The 8430-nt window shown below is 35.6% G+C and overlaps 1 long non-coding RNA gene across 1 annotated transcript; it reads right to left on the bottom strand.

Annotated features, from left to right (window-relative positions):
• Positions 1 to 1398: 1398 nt before the first annotated feature.
• LOC308188697 lies at positions 1399 to 6852 on the bottom strand. Its single transcript, XR_013945705.1, has 5 exons — positions 5625 to 6852; positions 5377 to 5446; positions 5152 to 5286; positions 3873 to 3941; positions 1399 to 1537 (listed from the first exon to the last, which is right to left on the bottom strand). It is a non-coding gene; the product is annotated as an uncharacterized lncRNA (long non-coding RNA).
• Between the last annotated feature and the right edge of the window lie 1578 nt (positions 6853 to 8430).

Below are 8430 nucleotides of genomic sequence, written 5' to 3'. Positions count from 1 at the left end.
AAAAAATGAAATGTAATGAAATAAAAAGAAATGAAAGGATCTGGACGGGCTTTTGAAAGGCCATCTTGTTTATCTTCTATCCCTGAGAAAGGATCAGTCATGGCTTATTCCCTTGTTACCTGCTCTCTAAAACCTTCTGTGATGGAGACATCGCAGGCTTACTGTACAGTCTCTTTCACTGCCTCATTTAGCAAGTGAAAAGTTTTCCCCACATTTAACATGGGCCTTTAAACCTATTACATATTGTCTCTACGCATTTAGGACATCCATAGTAGATTATTTCCTTTTCTTTGCTACAGCTTTTTCATATTTGAAGCCTGTTGTTACATCCTTCAGATTCTTCATTCTTTTACTAAACAGCTGCAGTTCTTTCTATTTTCTTAAAGAAAATGCTTTCTATACCCCTATACAAATGTCTGTTGTTTTTCTTGGTGAAGTCCAATTGGTGTACGTCTTCTTGAAGTGCCTCTTGAAACACCAAACGGGATGACATCTCACCAATGAGGAATATTACTAAAGAATGATTCATTTGGTCTGGCAAATGTATTCCAGCACAATGATCTTGTGTGCAATCACGTGGCATTTTAAGATTCTAAGATTTTAAGTGAACATAGGTCAATCATACTGTAGTGCAAGTAACTCAAGCCTACCAGAAACTCCATGTACCTATTTTGACTGTCAGGCAGCTATTAGAGCTGAAGGTTCCGCTGCTACATTTTCTCTGTTAATATTATTCTTAGTTACACTAAACCTAAAGCTATGGTAGATATATATGTCAATACTTTGGATTCATAAGTCCAAAAATCACAGTCATTTTTTTTTCCTTAATAAGATATCAGCAGTAATGAAGAAAAAATCAATAGAGTTAAGCTGCTTTCAGTTTATGTTATTGTATTCGCAATAGATTGTTATTTCCTGTAATTCGTTCTTTATGCATCACTGTGTGATGCATTACTTTGTGGCAATATTTTGTTCTTTAATCGAAAAAACTGAATTCAAGTTGTTCTTTGCAATAATTGTCTATCATACTTGCTGGATAACTCACATTATTTATTTACTCACCATATTTTAATTTATTGACTGCATAAGTATGCAAATGTCTAAGGCATGAATTCAATCCACTTTAGTAAACATGAAGACTACCATTGTATAATCATATATGGACAAATAATATATATAATAATTTTAATATATAACTCAAATGCATAAATAAAAGAAATAAATATGAAAACAAATAAATTAATTTTAGCATATGATACAACATCTAAATAATCACTCATTGCATGGTCATCAAATAAAAATTAAACATATGTATTAGTATCATTTGTTTTTCTTAAATAGAACTTAAATTTCACCTTGTGATAAACATTTTATTTATTGAATCTGTAAATAAAATGGTTTGGAAGTCAATGACACAGCATACAGAACTGAAACATTTTGGAAGACCTTCTTTGTAGTCCCCTTGCTAAGGCTCATACACAACCCAACACACGGAAAGGACCAGGATGAGGTGAGTTCTTCCAAGTGCAGTAAAATTCTGAAGGATAAGGGGGGTAGGGAGAGAATGTAAGAAGTGGAAGTATATTTCATGTTCAATATAACAATTTTAAATTAATGCTGGGGCATTCAACTAGAATAATGTTTTCAGTACCCATTACTGTATTCCTTATCCTCCAGGATGATGATACCCTAAGGAGCTAACATCTTCCCTATTTTCCCTTCAGGGCTTGATGTGGCCCAGAACCTCACAGTAAAATGAGGAAAAGGAAAGGAAAGGGAAAAAGAGTTATTTTAAGCAGACCTAGGAAAAACTTAGTGGGAAATTTCTTCTTTGAAAGTAGTGCTTTTGTGTTCGGGATTTTAAAGCTAGAAAAAAGATATTTTTCTTCTACAGTCCTACATCCTCCAAATATTTCATTTTCCCCATGAATAGAACTCACAACTGACTGAACTCTGAAAATGCTCATGGAGATACTAATCTAATTTTTTCAATTTATATCAATACTAAGGCAAGCAGCTTGATTGCCAAGAGTCCCTTTTCATTTGGTTGAATTGTGAGTAGGGTCAGAGAAAAGGAGAAGAAAAAGGGGTTTCAGGGAAAATGAAAACTACACAAGAAAGAAAGAATAATTCAGGTCAAGTTAAAGTTGAGAGATTGTTTGAAGAAAAGTGTTTGAATTTGTTTCATGTTTACCGTTTTTTCTTAATTACTACCTTTTTTAATTATTTTAAGAGGAAAAACCATTTCAACTTGAGAAGAGCAACTATTTAATTTTAAAATATCAAAAATATTTCAGGTTTTCAGATATTAAAACACATGAACAATTTCAAATATCCTCTTTTCCACTTTTTTTTTTTTTCTAAATTTAATTTGGGTCAAATGTATTTGCCCACACAATCTCTTTAGAACTGCATGCATTTGTGAATTTACTGTTTGTTAGGGAAAAAGAAAAGAGAAAAACAGCAACAACAACAAAAAACAGCCCAATGCTTAGCTGCTATTGAAAAGCACAAGATTTCCTGAGTAATAACTATTTGTTGCATTTGTGTGGCTTTAGGCTTTAGTTCTAGAGATTACTGAGGACCTTCTATTTTTAAACCAAATTCCCTGAGATACAAAGAAATCTCTGCAGATCCTTAAGATTTGCAATGATCACATCATTCTTTCTCTTTAGAAAAGAGACAGGTTTGTGTTCCTGAGAAACATTGTGCAAGAAAATACAGAAGGCTTCAGTTGATGGAGCTGACATCTTCCCAGAATCCTCGAAGATTAGTGGATTTTTCAAAATCGTCCTCTTATTTTAAAATCCCTCTCCTATTAGGACACCATTAAAACATTTCTTGTTAGTTTTAACTGTAAAAAAGGACAAAGAAAAGCACTCCATTTCAGAGCAGTTCAGTGTTTAAGTTATGCATGGGAGATGTGGGATGCACCCCTGTTTTTTCTCAGTACCCACAGTTGTATCTGTTCAACACCATTACAAAAAAGCCATGAACAGCAGTGGCTGACCCTGGATTCTCCCACATCCTGAGGTGAACACTCTAACTAGTGGGCTAGAGAGGATTGATCTGTCCCTCCCTGTGTATGATATATTAATGAAACTGATAGTTCTGGTGGTGCAGAAGATGAGGGTAAATATATGACAATTGGGAGGGCATGGATACCCAGATACATTAATAGTATTTAGGAAAATTGCAAGATTAGGATGTAAAGTAACTCAGTCTACTAGAGCATGAACTCACTACTAAACCAGGGGGAAGACTTTCCACCTACTTCAATCTGAAACCTGTTTGTACCGAGCTAGTGTGCAAACATAGCTGTGCCCATTTTAAGCTGGATGATGATTTGCAGTAATTTTTCTCAGTAGGTCTTATAGCAGGTTAATTTTTAATTAAGTCCTAAATTAATTAGCTCTCTTCTAAAATTAATTAGCTCTCACTCTGGTCATAATGGAAAGTTTAAACCTCATCAAATTAAGGAGCATTACCTTCTGTATGTAAAGAAAAGTTAGTCTGCCAGCTTTATAGTAACCTGGGAATTTTATTTAAATAGAAAAACTGTTCCTTCTAGAAACATTTTTTTTTCTAAATGAGTCCAGCTTGCCTTTTTGCTCACTGTTTTCTTAGTGTGCTCTGCTAATAAGGTTAGCAAATTCTTTGCCTGTCTTGTTTGGAGATACATACCGAGAAGGATTAGTTTACTTCTTAGTCTTTGTCAACGCTAATGGAAAGATCAAATATTTGTACAAACAACTCTTCATTGTGCTAATGAGAGACAGGACATTGTTAGATGTATTTTTTACTTTAAACTCTCAGAAAGTTACACAACAACTTTTGTTACAAACCAAGTCCTTAGGAACAAAAGCCCTTACCTGTTTCTATAGCACTGGGGAATGTAACAGTTCAGGAAAAGTTCTCCCTTCCCCTCTTTAAACCTGTTTCTGAAGAATTGGCATGGGTGAAAAACACGACCACGGTGAAAACCAAAACACTGTGTTAGACTGTGCCTCTACACTCACTTCTTCCATGACAGACAACAGCAAGACACTGTGCCAATGCACTGTGAAGATATTCTCACCCAGACTCAAATGCATTCATTTCTATAGAGGTCAAGTAGTGATTATCAGTGCTAAAAGCATTGAAGAATAATGACTAGAAATAAGACAAGTCACAGCAGTGGAAATTTTTTTGATTTCATTACAGTCCTATCAAAGCTTCTGAAACATATTTAAACAATAATACATCATTTTTCTTCAGAGTTTTTTTTTTTTTTATTTTATTTTATTTTTCCTCCTGGCTTTTCCTGCTAGTAGAAGAAGAAAGTTGTTGCTGTGGACAGTTCAGTTAAGGCATACATCCAGGATAGAACTGCTGTGAAAAATAGGTGCAAGAACGACTTCAGGACACTGATGAACTACAAGTTCAGAGACAAACATGAAGATTATTACAAACCTCAAAGCTAGGATTTGTTAGGAATTTTAGTTAATGTTCTGCTACGTGTACCATGAAAAGACTGACTGAAATACCAAACCCTCAAGTGATGCTGTTCATAGATGCATATCAAGAAAAATTAAGAAAATATTCTCTCTATACATGATAATGCATTGGCCAGTTCATGGGATACTTCTGTCAGCTCTAGTGTGCCCATCCCAGAAACATGTGAAGTAGCAAAAAGGGGTCTAACAGTGAGAAGCATGCAGAAATGGTCATCTATAGTCTGGAAAGAGGTTTTCAGGTGTAAGGCTTGAAAATATCTGAAGACATTCATCATATTCATCTCAGTCAGCACATTTCTCTGAAGCATCTGTTATCTGAAACTTTTAGACACACAAGACAGTGAACTGGGTGGATCTTAGGTTTGGTTCACTGCTGTAATTCCAGCATTTCTACAGGACACACAAAGGACTGGGAGAAAGATGAGCTTTCACTATCCTAGGTATATAAAACTGAAATGCAACAGACCCCTCCATCATTACAGCAGTAACTAACTCCCTCAGCTTCTTAATTCTTCTAATTTACAATGCAGTAATCTTTAGCAATCAAGTGTGTATGTACCAAGAGGGAGAAGGCAGCAAAGAACACAACTGTGGACCATACACTGAAAGGTATCTGTTCCTTTTCTGAACAATCTAAATGAGAAATGCTTATTACCTTCCAGTAACAGGACAGCTGAAAGAGCCATTCTTCAGTTCTGAGATCAACATTTTCTTCATCTGCCCAGGCTGCCAGGCTGCAGTCACTATCATAGTATTACCACTTGAGGTAAAATATACAAGCATGGGAAAACTGGTGAATAAGACAAGGCTTTATTAGGTTGAATACCAGTCATTGGATTGTACAGAAATAATTATCTGTAACCAAATTAAAATCACTCACTTCAGGTACACAGGTAGATGGTGAGCCCGAGCCTGAGGTCAAACCACCAAGGAAAAAATGTGACAGACTGCTGGACATTGAACAAAATTGAAAAGAAGCAGTTGGCAAAACCTAAAGTTGTCTAAAACTAATAGGACAACAGCAGAAGAAACTACCAAATTGAAAGAGAAAAATCAGAAATTCTGATTGGGTGAATAGCATTAAAGTACATTGAAAGAGGAGTTTCAGGCTTAGCAAGGATGAATTACCAAATGATGGTGTAAAATCAGCAAATCCAGAGCTATCGGCAAAAGAGTAAAATGAGTTTGTGCTCAATGTGGGAGAAGGGAAAAAGGGAATATTAGGCAAATCAAGGCATGCTTTGTTCACAGCTGTAACAGGTCCCTTTGAGCAGCCTTGCAGTTGACAAATGGCAAGACTGGTGCAGAGCAGGAAACCTACTCTTCTGACTCTACCCCATATCTGACCAGTTTCTGTAGCCCTGGGGATCAGGGTGTTGTCCTTCATATGAATGCAAGACACTGTAAAAGGGATGGTGGAGTGACTTGCCCTAACACAGACGTGACTTGATAGCATGCTGATACTATGGGATTGGCTTCCATGCTGACTTCTCTCTGCTAAAGAGAATCAACAGATTAGTTGCAGTTCAATAAGGAGCACCTGCCCATCAGTCTAATTCACTTTTCTATTAACTCACGCCACAGTCTCTAACAAGTACTCAGATGGCAGTAATTTAATCCTTGCAGATCAGAATTGGGTAATGAACTGATCACATAAACACAAAGTACTTGGAACAACAGTTTAGTCAAAGCTATAGGGTCAGACAGAATATAAAACATGGCACCCCTGCTGTTAGGATGTTTCATTCTCACTACACTGCAGTTATATTATATGACTATATGCTAGACATCCTTAGAGGCTTCCTAGATTTGTGTGAGGTCTTCCAGGAATTTGAAAAGAAGTTTAATGATGCCATCTTGGCAGAGTAGACCTTCTTACTGAATATGGTGATCCTAGTGGTGAGTTATTATGTATTAAGAACAGTATGTTTTTCTGGTATAACATAGAAAGTAACTCTGGACATAACAGAAACAAAATACATTCTCTTTTGTTAAAGATTATTGAATCACAGTATTATAGAATCATAGCATATCCCAAGTTGGAAAGGATCCACAAGGATTACTGAATCCTAGCTTTGCACAGGATCACCAACAAACAAACAAAAACAAAGCAAAACAAACAAACAAACAAACAAACACGTGTGAGAGCGTTTTCCAGATGTTTCTTGAACTCCAGCAGGCTCGGTGCCATGACCATTGCCATGGGGAGCCTGTCCCAGTGCCCAACCACCTTCTCAGTGAAGATCCTTCTCCTAACACCCAGCCTGAACCAGCTTCATACTGTTCCGTTGGGTCCTACCAATGATCTGTACAATATTCAGTATCCAGAAAAGTATAGACTTTTAAATAAAAACAAAGGTAGTTTAATGACCAAATCTAATTTGCCTCAACAATTTTTGCTAAGTATTTCTCTGCATCAAAATAAAGAATTCCTGTCATGGGATTTTATCAAAATTTGGTATAGCATATACATGGCTTAAAAACTCAAAGCTGCTTAAAATGTAACATCTAATGACCTTTATTTAAATTATTTCATTGCAATGGAATAGTTATTGTCAGAGTACAAACATGTATTTTGAATCATTCTAAATTAACATTTTCATAAATCTTTGCAGGCAAGATTTAGCACTGTTCCAGAGTTAGTTCCACTTAAGCTGGAGAGCAATAGAGTTAATCCAGAAGCAGTATTTTATGAAATATACAGGGACAAGAGAAACCTTTTTATAGGAAGTGTTAAAACCCAAAATGTTTTAAGACCACTCTTAAAGCACCTCTATCAACTCTTTGCATAAAATTAAAAAAAAAAAAAGAAAAAAGAGAAAGAAAAATCCCACCATCTTTGAAAGGATGAGATAGTATGGATGAAAGAAAAAACAAAACAAAACAAAACAAAACAAAAAAATGAAAACAGATAAAACTGCTTTAAAAAAGTTGGTTTTGAAGGTTTTGCTCTTACATCACTTTTTTTTTTTTCTGAAAGCAATAATAGTATTGTTTATGCAGTTGAAAGATTCTGACCCTAGCATAATAGTTATAGGCTTATTTAAGATGCTAATCCTTAGAGATGAAACATGCACAGTCCCTTTCACTCTGTAATGAAGTGTAGCAGAACAAAAGTATTGCTTCAGCATTTATATAGGTAAATACTATCAGTCACATAGAAAGACAAGAAAAGTTCCTGAGAGATAACACAGGAGACAAGGAGTGTTTGGTGGAAGTAACACAGTTTTTTTACTCTGATCCCTAGAAATATATAGCTAGAGGCAAAATCTTTGGTATGATCTGGCAAGCCTTTTATATCAAAGGGGGAAGGAAGAAGTGATGAGCACAATTGGATTTAACTTGGATATCTGCATAATATCGTATGTAGATATGTAAAAATAAATTTTGATATTTGATTAACTAGCTTAAAATTGTAAACTTACAAAATTAATATTCTTCATTTGAGGATTAATGCCAATATGGCTTTGGGCCATATCCTAAACTGATGAACTTGGATGGGTCTGTTTATTAGCCCATATGTAAAAAGTGATTTGGACAAAATCATACGCTCCTAATTGGCACTCCAGGGTGGGACCAAAAAAAAAAAAGAAAAGCAAATTCCACCATATTTTCTTCCTAGAGATTTCCCTTCCATTCATTCTAATAATGAAGCAGAATTTGGGGTGAGCTTTACAGATTTTGGCTCCCATCACTGAGTTCCTGGTCTCTTATTAAAAAAACAAACAACAACAACCAACCAACCAACCAAAAACAACCCAAGGAACTGGAGAAAAATTTCTTCTCTTAAATAGTTTGCTGAGATGGAAAGTCTCAGACATCAAAATAACAGGATTTGAGGGGAAACCTGAAGCATCCAGGAAGAAAGTCTGGTACTGAAAACCCAGTCAAGGGCTTAGAGCAATAGTCCTCTCTCTGCTCACTAAGTTCTCTC

Source organism: Anser brachyrhynchus (genome assembly GCF_964034855.1).
Source record: "Anser brachyrhynchus genome assembly, chromosome: 2".
NCBI lineage: Eukaryota > Metazoa > Chordata > Aves > Anseriformes > Anatidae > Anser > Anser brachyrhynchus.
The sequence above is the reverse complement of the archived record's forward strand: the minus strand, read 5'-3'. Positions and strand labels throughout refer to the sequence as shown.